Genomic DNA, 14,285 nt, shown 5'->3' on the forward strand with positions numbered 1-14,285 from the left:
CGATGACACTCTTGAAAACACACCATATGAAAGTGCAACGCTGTTAGTTCTCATGTAGCTCTGAAAAAAATCAACAAACATGTATTTCAGCTGATCAACTAGCATATAGTATGAAGGAAGTACATCTACTGAGCTGACCTAATGCATCAATATGAGCAGGAAGGAGGTAGCAGTGCATCCATCCAATACATGAATGACTTGTGGAGATCCTGTCTCTGTCTGGAAGTGTAGCCAGATCTTACAACAGCAAGCATTCAATAAGCTTTCGTGCTTTTCTTTATTAGTATAAGTGAGGGAAGACTAGAAAGGAATCAGGCCATAATATTGCATTGAATAATTTAAAGCATAATCATGGGTGTCTATAGTTATTGTTCCGAGTAAGTAGCAGTTATTGACATCCATTAAAACTGTGTTTAATACAAGCAGTCAAGACTGCAGATGACGTTCCTTTTCCAAAATATAAATGATTAGGAATGGTTTCATAAAAGTGGTTTGATTGCAGCCTCACTTCTCACCAGATCTGCTGCTAGAGATCAAGTGATAATTTTGCTGAAACAAACACATGTTGAGGTTCAATCCAGCACATAAAAATGACAAATGAACTTTCAATTCAGTAAACTCTTAAAGCCTCATTTTCACCACAGAAGTAATGTCTGATGAATCCAGTGACACCACACAAGTGCTTAAAGTTAAGGGATTTTATGCTATATGTGGTAATTAAGAAGTTGCTTAAAAAAAAATAAAAAGAAAAAGAAGTGCCACATGATCTGCAAAACTGGGGAAAAAAGGAGCTCAGGATTAGTATCGCGGACTTAGTTGCCTAGTCATGCAACAGAAAACACTGTAGTCAAAGGAATGTTAATGTCTCTGACCTAACTATTTTCATTGTTGCAACATCAGCAAAGTGTTACTGAAATAATCCCAAAGGTATTTTCAAAGGAGTGGGGTGATGCTGTTTCAAAATCTCCTTAATGATGTCCCTGCCTTTAGCCTCCCTATGGAGAAACTTCAGTGCTAACTGCTTGAGCCACACCTCTGTATCAAATAGCAGAGTACTTTGACTTCTGTATAATAATAATAATTAAAATATGAAAATGGATTTTCAATAATAAGACTTGCATTATATGCCTCACATTCTTCTACTTCTTCTTAACAGCATGTGTATGATCTTAAAGGAGCCTAGGACCAATATTAATGTATGCCTTGGTGAGATAGCTCTCACTTAGATTCTGCACGAATGTGTGCTCTCTCTGTAGTGTGTGAACAAAAAACCTTGAGCCATTTTGAAAACACTGAAGTGTGTGCTATGAGAGTGATTTGTTAGGAAAATCCCACAGTTTTCTTCTGTGCCAGGGCTTCAACATACCCTAGTCTTCAAATAAAATGAAAGAGGGGGGGTATTTTTTTAATTTTTTTCCTGAATCACTGGTTGAAATCAATCTACTAAAATAACCATAAATTGTCTGTTCAATAATGAAGGGAAAAAAAAAAAAAAAAAAAAAGAATAGATGTTAAAAGCACAGAATGGAGAAGCCCATAAATAAACAGTGAGGCAGTGAGGCAGAAACAAATTGTGGGATTACAGGACAGATTTAAGAAACATTATTTTTTATAGGAATTGACAAATTCTGTAAAGGTGTCCAAATGGGACATCAAGGTAAACTTGACATCTATCAGGAAGTGGAGCTGCAAAACTGTGAGCCTGTAAATGACACTTCCATTGCCTGAGCACCAGGATGCAGTGAATGATTCATGTGTGCTGCAAATTCAGAAGCCAGGTGGTAACTTTCAGTGTTGATCATTCAACAGCTCTGAGTTCTATATATGCAACAGTGGGTATAACAGTCATTACAGTGGAAATACTGCTTATAAAAATGCAGGATTTTTTCCTGTCAGTCTGCATAGTATATGATAGCAGGTCTGATAATGACCTACAATTTTTCATGAAGTGCTCCTTGGATTTCGTTTTAGGAATCTTTTAATTTAGTTGGCAATTGCAATTAAAATATCATCTAAAGATGCAGTCAGAAAATATTCAAGCAAGTGTGTAGGAGATGGGAGGAATATAAAAGAGAAACAATACAGAGAAGATATTTCTTGGTTCTTGTGGCTCAAATTCTTTTGAGCTTGGAGTTCCCTAGTTCATCAGTAATTATTTAAGAACAGGCCCTACAGAAAGAATACTAAGGGTTGTTTTCTAATTCTAAATCAAATGAAGCCTTAAGTGAGGTATCTTGGACAGTCTGATCATTCCTCAGTTTTCAGGGATTTTTATCTTATTTCTGTGCAGATTTTCTCTGAATTTGCATAGCTTGTTAAGAAACAGAGAAGAGATTTATTGATTGGTATTTCAAGCATCTTCACTTAATAAATTAAAATTATTCCAACCAGCAAAAGCAATATTAATTAAAGCACTGTAACTACACGTTTTGATGTGTGTGGAAATGCTCTGGGTAAAATTCAGTCCTGTGCAGTGCACAAGGCACTACATCTGCCAGTCAAACACACATGCAGATAATATTAAATATTTAACTGAGTTATATAAGCCCATTATGCACTTCATATCATTCTCTGTGAGGGTATTTAAACAAAGGAATGACTATTCTGACACAGTACAAGGTGACCAAAGCCATTAGAATCAAAGTTTAAGAGTCAGTCTGTAAACATTTGGACAACATCTGAGGCAAGGTGTCTCATCATGAACATGCAACTTTTGTTAGTTTGTGAAGTTGTGTGTCCCTTTCATAGCACCCTTTCATAGCAGATATATAATATATCATTTGAGCATGATATATCATATCATGTATATACAAATAATATAGACACACATATAATTATAAAGGGGATTTTAGTTATTATTTTATCAATTTTCTCCAGCAACCTTCCTATCTGTCTTTGTTCTAACGGCAGGCCCTGGTGGCATAGTTGTTTTGACTCTGAAAATTGTAAAACTTTCTCATTGTCCAGATGGGCTTAATTAAAGCCTAAATGTATTGTTTGAACATTTCTTTTAAAGAATCTAAATAACTCAATACTTGTGGCAGAAGCAGGTAATATTATTACCTTCCCAGTAGAGTCATCCTCTTCAGAATCATGGGACAGAAGTAGGAAAGGGGAAACTTCCAGAACTGCATTTTTATAAATGAATGTTTACTGCTCTGCTTGTGGTTTGGAGAAAGAGAAGTGCTGAGGAGTAGCAAAAGCAAAAGAAGAGCCTACACAATATAATGGCTTTTTCTCCCTCCAAGCTGTTTTTGTGGAAATATTTCAGAAGAAAAATCATTGTGAGAGAAGCAAGATTTAATTCAGCAGTTTTAGAATACCTACTTGAATGCAAATTATGGTCATCTGCTTACTAATTGTTTTCATTTCTGATTATGTTGCAGAAAATTCATGGTTAATGGCTCTAGCTAATAACATGAGGAAAATAATTTCCTGACTCTGGCTGTATGTATATTATTTGCATATCTGAAAACAGAGTAAGGTGTGTTTCTGGTACATGCACACAAAGCAACTATGGCCTGACAGTTCATGGGAACTAGCAAACCTTAACCTACATATGTAGTTAAATGGAGTGGCTTTTCCAGGATGTGATACCCCAACGGATGTTTACAAATAGAACAATAAATTCATCTAAGAGATATGTTTTATATTTTCCAACTAATTGTTCTCAGGCAGCTATTTTTGTAATTAGTAACTTGCAGATAAACAAAAAAAAAAAAAAAAAAAAAAAAAAAAAAAAAAAAAAAAAAAAAAAACCAAAACCACCCAAAACAAAAAACAACCCAAAAACAAAACCAAAAAATACCCCAAACCAACCAACCAAACAGAAAAGAACAAAAAACAGAACAAACAATAAACCAAAACAAAAAAATCAGAAACTCTTTCAGATAGCTTTTGATTTTTTATGTCATATCAAAAATTGCTCTGGTACTGGCTAAGGCTCTATTATCTGCATGCATTAGTTTTTCTGCGTGAACAAAGTTGCAGACTGTGGGAGAAATGATGCATCAAGGTCTTGGCTAAGTGAGACACAACCTTGGAAGGTATTGTGAAAATTACTCAACATTACTCAAACAATGCAGCTAATTCCTACTCTACCACACCTTCATTATTCCAATCCCAATTGTCTTTTGAAGAGAGGCTTCAAATTGCACTATATTTTGCAATCAGATTGCATGCCCAACAGACAAAGATGAGATCAGAGTCCGGACATTTGTCCCAGGTGTTATGTGGTTTTCAGTCTCCAGGGATGCCCTCACCTTCTCTGTTAGTCAGTCTTTCATTGTAGTTGTTTCGCTGGTCACAAACTGAAGGAGGAAACACAATGGCCTCTTTAGGCATTTTAGACCTTTCTGTCAAACTGAATGCCTTAGCAGTGTAATGGGAATCATAACCATTCTTTCTTGCTCCACAATTTCTGAAGTTACCTTTCTTGTATACCATACTGTACCCAATTGTAGGTACTGACCTATAATATTGGACTACAAATAGAAGGACAGTCCTGGAGGGTGGAGACATCCTTATGGAGGGATTTCAGGTAACATTTAAACAAATTTAAATGAACAGCTGCAGATACTCATATAGAATTCAACTTTTGCTAAAATTTATACTGACTCAAGTGAATCTGATTGTTTTGTGTTTTTCAAATTTACAACCAACTAAAAATAGTTCTGATTCTCCCATCTGACGTACTTCTTCTCTACATCCTCCATGTAAGGAAAGATGAAACTGAGCAGAAGAGAAATCCTTCTCAGTCTCAGTGACCAAAAAAATGTTTTCTGTTGCATTACACTAAATTTTTACTATATTGTCCCTTCCTAAAGGCCCCAGAACACTTACAACATTTATGTGTGTCTTTTATCACGTACAATCTGTCAGGTAGTCATGGGGGGGGTCAAATCCTTATTTATCTTCCATTTGGTATCCATATTTATAATGAGATGAACAAACAGAAATGAAAGAGAAAGCACTACTTGTTTTTTTTTTAAATACAGATTAATATTTTGTTATATTTTCCTAGATTTTATTTGACCATAAAATCAGAAAACATTAAAAAACATTTCAGCTGTTCACGTAATGCTACTTCTAGTCTTCCCCCTCAAAAAAGTAATTACATTATACTGTGATATTACCTGTATTATTCCACTAGCATGGTAGCAAAATGTGCTTCCATGCCTGACCACCCTGCATGTATGTCATCATTCTTCAACAGCCAATGTTGTATTTCAGAAGATATTTCCAATCTGTGCTGATGTATGCAAACATCAACATACACCAGAAAAAAATGGTTAGCATGATTAGCATGATTAGCATGGCCTAAGTGCTTTGATATAAAGGCTGTCAGAACTCTTGTGTCATTACAAACACAGGATCCTATCCATTTCCCCTGTAATATGGTGTCACAGCTGAGAGTAACAGCTTTTTACTGGAAAAGTTTTTACTGTAAAGCCTCGGGAGTAAGGCTTTTCAGGCTTCCTCATTCTGAACTTTTCCTGACCTGCCTGCAGTTTTGTTTTATTTGCTTTAGCTGGGACAGTAATTTCTCTAATTGATGAGGTGTCTATGCTAATTTTGTTATCTTGTGTAGTACAACCACAGTTTTATACAGCTAGCAGCAACAAACAAGTACTCTGCAGATAATGACATGTTTATAAATCTAACAAAAACATGTACTGTAAATAAATAGAACTCTAATATGATGGCAAAGGCTTTGAAAAGAAGACACACTGGATGCAGCATGGAGCAGTATAGGTGTGGGATCATAAAAGATTGGGCACAAGCTTGACATTGCAAAATGCTCAGCTATAAACAATTCCCTCACAGTCAAAGAAATGAAGACTTCATTCTGGATTAAACTGGTTTTAAGAGTATCAAAAAAACCAGATAATACTTAACATACATAAAAGACACCTTATATAGTGTACTTGGATGTAATATAGAGGTACAGGCCAGTCAACAAAGTACAAAAGCATGTTAGCAAACATATAAAAGTGGCCCCTAGGCAGATCCTGGAGTAAGAAGAAAAGCTGCAACACAAACATCACTATCCCTTTGGCAAAGACTCCAGGTGCTGATAACGCACTGTAACGTCACTACCACCATAACAAGAATGAAAGCAGCTACCTTTGAATCAGAAGAACAGTGGAAGAGCGACCATACTACCAGCAGAAGAGGTAGAAACTAAGAAATGTGTGTATAAAAAATGTATTATATTGTTAAGAACTTTTCTACAAGAAATATTCCAACTTTCCCCCCCCCCCCATTTTTTTCTTCTGTTACAGTTGGTTCTGTATTTGTAATGATTAGATTAATAAGGTTCCAATAATACTAATGATACAATCTTGACTCTGTATTCATACATGTTAGGTGTGCTTCCTCTTTGCCCATAAATCAGATTTTGAAGGCAAAAACATGAGTGGTAAAAGTCGGATTGCTGCTGCAGCCAGTGTTACAACGCTGATGTTCCTGAGATATTTATCTTGGGGTCTGTGTGTGTTCATCTCATATTTGGAATGCATCAGTTTGTCAGTTTCAATTTGTGACCAGCATATCAAGGAAATCCAATAAGCATGAAATATGAATGAGACATGTTAACAAATATATATCTGTCACCAATATAGTCTGGAGAAACAGAGAGAAGAATAAAGCACCATGTATTTCCCACAGACAAGCGCTGGGTTTGAGCCTAATGGTCCCCATCCCACCACTGGGGACTTCCAAATCACCTTCCCTGGCAAGGGCCTCCTGTGTGTGATGGGGAAGGAGACGGCACAAGATCTGTCTTTGTTCTGAGTGAATGCAGACAGCAGGAGCAGGAATTCTTCCATCACTCAGGCTGGTGAGATGGGTCATAGTCAGCTGGCTCACAGGGGTCTCTCACCTGTGAGTGACTTGTCAGGCTGGCTACAAAGAGATGGCACCGTAGCCCATTTTCCATAGAGCACCAGAATAAGCACCGTGACTCAAAGGTGGAAAACCTCTGTTTGCCCATGAAAAGCTTGGCTTGAGCTGTTATAGAGAGTCAGGGTGGAGTTTGGAAGAGAGGTTGCTGTTCAGGACTCAAAGGGTATTGTTTACTTCTAAAACAAACAAGAAAACAAGTCCAGAAACTGTCCCTTTAGTCCCACCTGCAATGGCAAAGGACCACTTTCAATGCAATTAACCTCCACTAATCCCTTTGTAGGACAGTTCACCTAAACAATTCATGGTCCTGAATACAGGCTAGGCTTCACTTGCAAATATGATAGCTGACTCCAGTCAAAAACATGCCAGTAGCCACTGAGGGATATTTTCCTTTGGTTTATACTTTAAGCAAATTCACTGGTCAAATCTTGTATCTTACTCTGTAATTTGGTTGAGTCAAGCTAACATCTTGATGGCTTCTGAGCTTCCTCTGGCTATACTAGCTGTGCAATGAAAGCAGAAAATTTACAGCATACTTTGTTTAAAGTCTGAACTCCTTGTTGTGTCACAAGAAAGGCTTGAAAGCACAGAAGCACCTGTGGAGCAGGGAAGAGCTATTGCTGCTCAGAGTTACTGGTACCCACTCATCTGTCAGAAGCAAGTGGTAGAAATCTGCAAGTGGTATGAAAACTGCTTCTCACTTAGGTACAATTCTGACATAAAATCACTTAGGACTTTTTTGGTGGTTTAGATTAAATGATAGAAATGATTCTGATGCTTATACAGTATATGAAGATTAATGAAATGGCTTCAGACAGTCTAGGATACAAATTTATATTTAATTTTATCTCCTAATTTTCAGAAGAGTATTTTTCATGTAGTGTATTTGAATATACCTTTTGAGATGTCTAGCAATGCAAACACAAACATTGTACAAAACATGTAAAAATTTGTTTGCTGACACTTGAACTTTAAAACTGTAATTTGAAAATCTGAGCCACAAAGCCCCAGTTCTGCACCTTGGGACTGTACAGACTCTGTGAATCCACATACACAGGAAAAACTGTAACACATGTCTTAACTCATACCAGAGGGATTTATCTGTCCATCCCTGGCCGCTTTTTAATTAGGTACCAGCAGAACACAGAACCATGAACATAACACCTTGTGTGTCCCAGTACAAGAGAGTCATGTCGAAGCTACTTTGCAGAGAGAAAGGTCAGCCTTCACCCCTTTGCTCACCACCACTAAGATTGGTGAGCTGTGCCCTACCTTCTCTTACAGTATCTCAGGAAAAGGGGAAAGACAGAAGCAAACTGTGCACTCAGCAAGACTAGCCTGCACTTCTGAGGACAGTATAGAACCAGGTAGCATGGTACTGTTGTACTCTAATAATTTAAATCTTGTTGATACTGAATGAATTTCTAAAAATTATAATACTGCATCTAATCATACATTCACCTATTTCATTCTCTTTGCATTCAGTGGCGAACAGCACAACCTTAGGCCGTCTTGTTGACAGCTAGTAGACTGTATTAGATGATGTTAACAAACACCTGGATATCTTCCTGATGCTATTCTGCTCTTTAAGCAGCAAGTGCAGTCTGCAGCAGGACATTAGGTGTTTGTGATGATGGATGAGAAACTCAAAAGCTCTACTTCCATCTGTGCTAGTTAGGATTTGAAATTTTCTTCATGACTTTGTGGTGGGTTGAAAACTCCCCTCACCCCCAACATTAATTTTACCAGACTAGCTCAGTTTGGAAGAAAATGGAGCTGTATTTACAAGCAAAACTATAATCTACAATGAAATGCAATGAATATGTACAAATATACAGTATTTACAATATTTACAGGTATTCACAATTAATAAAACAGCACAAGGACCCCTTTCCCTGGTGAAAGACCGGGGGAAGCTGCCTCTCTGCCTCCCTTCCCACCCCTGCACAAAGAGGGGAAGAGCGAAAAACCAAAGAACATTAATACCACTCAAATAATGCAGTCAAGGTCAGCAAAGCCTATTAGTATCTTCCCAGTGAAGAATTAAGAAGAAAAGAACAGAACATAATTAAAGATTGTTTTGGGAACCAATTATTATGGAAGATATCCCTCCAATGGAATTGTTTAGAACAATCATTATTTTCCTTTTTACACCCAGTAGTGATTTATTTACATTTTTACTACTTTCTGCTCAAGATCTGTAAAAAAAGGCATAGACCTAAACCACCACAGACTTATTTGAAGTCTAGCTGCTATCTAAACAAAGACACAAAGAACCTGATCTGTAGCAATCTTTCAATTATTTTGTGTATATAGGAACCGTCTACAAATGTGGATTGTTACCTATGGCAGAACCTCTACTGATCATGTAAAGACCCCCATGGAGACTGTCCTTGACTTGGGAAGATAAAGTATCTAGAAGATCTTTTGGAGATGGAAGGATGGAGAGAATATCTTTGGCATTAGGCAGACAATTTAAATTATTCTACTAAGAACATTGATGTGTGTATAAGCTGTCAAGTCTATAAGAATAGACTATGGAAATATAAAAGTGACTCAGACTTAGCTTTTGTAACCTTTTCTCACTGAGTGGTATGAGCTGTCCCAGAAAGAATCTACATGCCTCAAACTTGACAAAATGCAAAAAGAAAACTAGCAAGCATAGTGAAAAGCAAGTAAATTTCTTACCTCTTCTGGTAAAACAATATTGGTACAAAAGTATGAAAATGTGTCTTAAATTAAATTATTTTTAAATCAAAGATACAAAGCTTGCATTTAAACCAGTGAAACTAAGAGCATTATTATTACATATATATCACTTTACTGTAAATCCCTTATCACTTATGACTCAGAGCTATGGAGAAGAGTGCCACTATTTCTATCCCTAAATTCCTTTTAATGAGATGCCACTTATCTCCAATAGCAGTATGTTTTTTATTAGAAAGCAAGGTGGGGGCAGGGGAATTGGGGGACGGGGGAGAGGTGGAATTATGTGAGTCTATTTAATACTGTCAGATTTTCACTCCCTCTCCAGTGATACTCTCCCAAAACTACCCATAAGTAAGCAAGTTATCCCATTAAAAAAATAAAGATGAAGCAAAGGTTTACACATTATCTCCTTTTGGCTTGAAAGGATTCTGCACTTTTTCTGCACCAATGCTAGTCAAAAATACTGTTCTGAAATGGGAACACAATATATGTTTTCCTTTATTATTATCAGTAGAGTAATACTTCAAAGCACACTGGGGAAAAACAGTAGTGAGTCCTGTGTATATAATATGCAGGGCTTCAGAGAAAGAGAAGGAAATTGTTTCCTTATAATCCATCCCAAATCCCAGCAGTATCAGCACACACCTCAAGAGGCACACAAATCAGGATGTGTGTAGAGCAACACAGTCAAATTTTTCATGATACCCTGTCAGCACCTTTCCTCTAACATGGGCCCAGAATGCATTCCTTAATTATTATTGATTTGTTGAATTGAAATATTGAATTATTATTGAATTTAATTCAATTAATATTGAACACCCTCAGCTCAGGGTTTGACTTGATAGTGTCAAGAAGGGGAAGATTTCTGTGTTTTCACATCCAGCTGCATGCAAATATTGGTTTCCTGGGAATTGTCTTCTGACACTCATTTTCTTTCTTTCCCAACAAAAAACTCCAGTCCTTGTGTAGGATTATGTCAGTGAACACATGAATTGTCAATTACTTCTAGTTACAAACTGAACTACTGGATTCGTATTTGTCCTTTTCTAAAACATATGTACAATGTATTAGATCTGATAAAATATAAAGATTTATTAATAACACTGTCAGGAAGATGAGAGGCAAATTTATTCCTTTTAAACTGAATTATACCTATTTTTTATATTTAGTTTTAAATTTTAAAATTTTAGATCAGCAACCCTAATTCCAGGAAAAAATCTGCTGTTAATTAATATGGACTACTCCAAGTGAAAAACACTATGACTGACTGTAAGTGACTGCTGATTTAGCTGTCAGCTTTGCTGTAGGTCAACATTGCAATTTCTTATGCTTTTAAAATACACTGAACTAAGCTTCTGAGAAAGTGCACTGATCTGCAAGCATAATAAGTTGTGTTAATCTTAATGTAATACTGTTCTTTCAGGTCAGTTTTGGTTCATATTTGTGAGAATATCTTTCCACAATTTAAAGAGAATTCATCCTTATCCATGAAGCTGTTATTCTCATACTGAAGATGCCCTATTAGTTACAGAAACATATGGAGATATCTTCTTTGCTTATTTGAGCATCATAACTCTGAACATCTGTAACATGTTATTTCCAAACAGTGCAATTGTTTGTTCACAGGATTTTTCTTCTTTTTTTATTCTGTTTAATTTTGATATAGTAGTGCACAAATGTGACCTAAGAGATGTACAAGAGCAGTTGTGTTACGGCATTGTACAGTAATAATATGGAAAGGATAAGGCTTAGAGCAATGTCCTTTATGGGGAAAGTAAAGGACTAAGGCCATCTTTTAAACTAGAGGGAATAGCCAGGTTTATCACTATAATGAAAGGTCAGATCCAAAAAGGAATTTAGACACCTTGAACCATAATATTTAGGATGTTTCAGCCAAAAAACCATGAGATTCAGCTGCTGCTTCCCCTCCTGACATAATGCTTTCTATGTGCTTCACCCTCAGTCTGCAGCGATCCAGAAAGGCCTGTAATCTTTCTTCTCCAGGGGCACAATCTAGCAAGTGTGCTTGATCATCTGAATGAGATTTATCTCATTTAGCCATAGGCTCTATAATTTTGACATTTGCAACAGAAATGTTTGCCCTTAGCTCCAGCTGTAGCCAATGAAATACTTTCAGGGTGTAGTTCATCAGCCTTATTACCTGCATTAGTGTCCACAAACCCCTGTAAATTCCTAGCTCTCTCCACTGACTGTAAAGGGATCTTATACAATTACTTCAGACTTTGATCTACTGTCTGTATTAAGCCAGAGAAACTGCAGCCTTTTGGATTCTAGTAGCTAACACTACTCCCCTGGCACAGCTTCATGCTGTGCCCTCTCATCTTGTCACAAGTTGCCTGGGAGAAGAGCTCAACCCCCACCTTACTACAACTTCCCTTCAGGTTGGTGCCGCCTGAATCTCTTTTTCTCTAGTCTAAACAACCCCATCTCCCTCAGCCTCTCCTCATAAGACTTTCCCTTCAGTCCTTTCACCAGCCTTGTTGCTCTCCTCTGGACCTGCTCAAGCACCTCGGTATCTTTCATACACAAGACACATACTTGCCCTTTTCAGAGCCAGTTGTCACATCTGAAAATTACTGAGAACTTTGGTATAGCCACTTTGAGCTGTTTGCTTCTCTCCCTAAATCAGCTGTCTACTAGGACACCTGAAGCGCTTCTCTGAAATCTGAAACATCAGGAACTTGCATTCAAACAGAGCTCTGGAATTTGCAGCTTTAAGTCTACTTGTATATATGCAAAGTATTCCTCATTTTACAGGAAACTGTGAGTCCTCTGTCTCTGAGGTTTAAAATGCATTTGTGAACAGCATATATTGCCATGACTTGTCCAAGTTTTTCATAAAGATGTATTAATGTTTTTCTATGATCTCTATGTCTACTGCAGATAATGAACATAAAATTTCGTTCTTGGCAGTGGTTTTCTTCATATGAGGATGTGAATCTGTACAACTGATCGCATCCTCGTTTTACAGATACAACTAAGCCCCGTGTGATAGATAGAACCACCACTAAAAGTGGCTTAAAGCCCTTAATGCCAAAAATCAATCTAATCTGCAGAAAAAAATGAGTTTAGAACTGCTGCCAGATTTGTAGGCATGAGATCACACAAGCCCATGTGAAAGCTTATCCTTTCTGTGATGCACTTGGAGCCTCCCCACATCCCCTGAGGGGTAACAGAAAAGGAAGATCTGAGACAATATGATTGCTTTCTGTAGAAATTAAACTAAAGGAACTGAAAAAGGGTAAAAGACACTGAGACTTGGGACAAAGTTAAGGAAAAGAGTCTAGGGAAATGGATTGATGTTGATCATGGAGCACAGCTGAAAATTAAAAAGAAAGTCCCAGGCTATGCAAGGAATGGAAATGCAGCGTGACAAAGAGAGAAGGAAAATAAAGGGATAGTTGTGCCACAAGAATACAGATGGGAGAAAAAAGAATATAAAGACAGAAGATGAGAGCACTGCACGAGAAAGAAAGAATAAAGGGAAAGACTGAAAGATAAACTGAAAGGAATATGGAAATTGAAACAAAGGGCAAATAAGAATCAGGTGGTATTTTTCATGACATTTTTATACTTGACTGTGTTTGTTTCTTTAGCTCAAAAGTAGAACAAAGGACAGAAGATGACTCTTGTCTTTCTTGCAGGGATTGAACTAGACAATATCCCTCAGGAGAGCTATTTGTCCGTGTTTCCATTCAGAGGAATGTGCTCCAGTCCACTAATCATCCTTGTAGCCCTCTGCTGGACCTTCTCCAGCAGATGCCTGTCCCTCTTAAACCGGGGAGCCCAAAACTGAACACAGTACTCAAGATGAGGTCTCACCAGGGCAGAGTAGAAGGGGAGGAGAACCTCCCTTGATCTGTCAGACACATTCTTCTTAATACACCCCAGGATCCTTTTAGTCTTCCTGGGCACAAGGGCACATTGCTGTCCCATGGATAACTTGTTATCCACCAGGACTTCCAGGTCCCTCTCCACAGGGCTGCTCTCCAGCAGATCACCTCCCAGCCTGTACTGGTGCAGTTTATTATTGCTCCTGAGATGCAGGACTCTGCACTTGTCCTTGTTGAACCTCACTAGGTTCCTCTTTGCCCAGCTCTCCAGTCTCTCTTGATGTCATTCACAATATCTACTCTGGTTATTGAAACATTTACATGCTAAAAATAATCTCCCTGTCCCTCAAGTAGAAGACAATTGTGAGCAGATTATTTTATTTTGCTTTGGTTAGGTTTGCCATAATCTACTAAGTGACAAAGTTTTATTCTCTCATGACAAAGCCTTCTGGAGAAGGTTTTTTCACTGCAGGTCCCCCCGTATTTCTCTGGATTCCTCATGACTGACACTGTTCTAGATCCAAACCTTTGGGTTCAATGCGATTCATTTGGTGAAAGAGGAAGGTGGTGAGCAATTTGTTGCATCAATCTATTTCATCAGTTGGCATTTTTGAGAACTTCACTTCGGCTGAGTATAGCACACTGGTGACAACCCTGGCAGAGATGCAGATGCTGGTTCTATAGTTGAGGTCTCAGATGACTGTATGTGTGGGTCAAAGAGTACAAGAGATGACTGTCCTAAGCATCAGCCAGTCCTGCATCCTCTTGGCCCTCTCTGGCAATATTAAGAAGATGTCATAGGAAGGAGTCGTCTTG

Source organism: Indicator indicator, chromosome Z (assembly GCF_027791375.1).
Source record: "Indicator indicator isolate 239-I01 chromosome Z, UM_Iind_1.1, whole genome shotgun sequence".
Classification (NCBI taxonomy): domain Eukaryota; kingdom Metazoa; phylum Chordata; class Aves; order Piciformes; family Indicatoridae; genus Indicator; species Indicator indicator.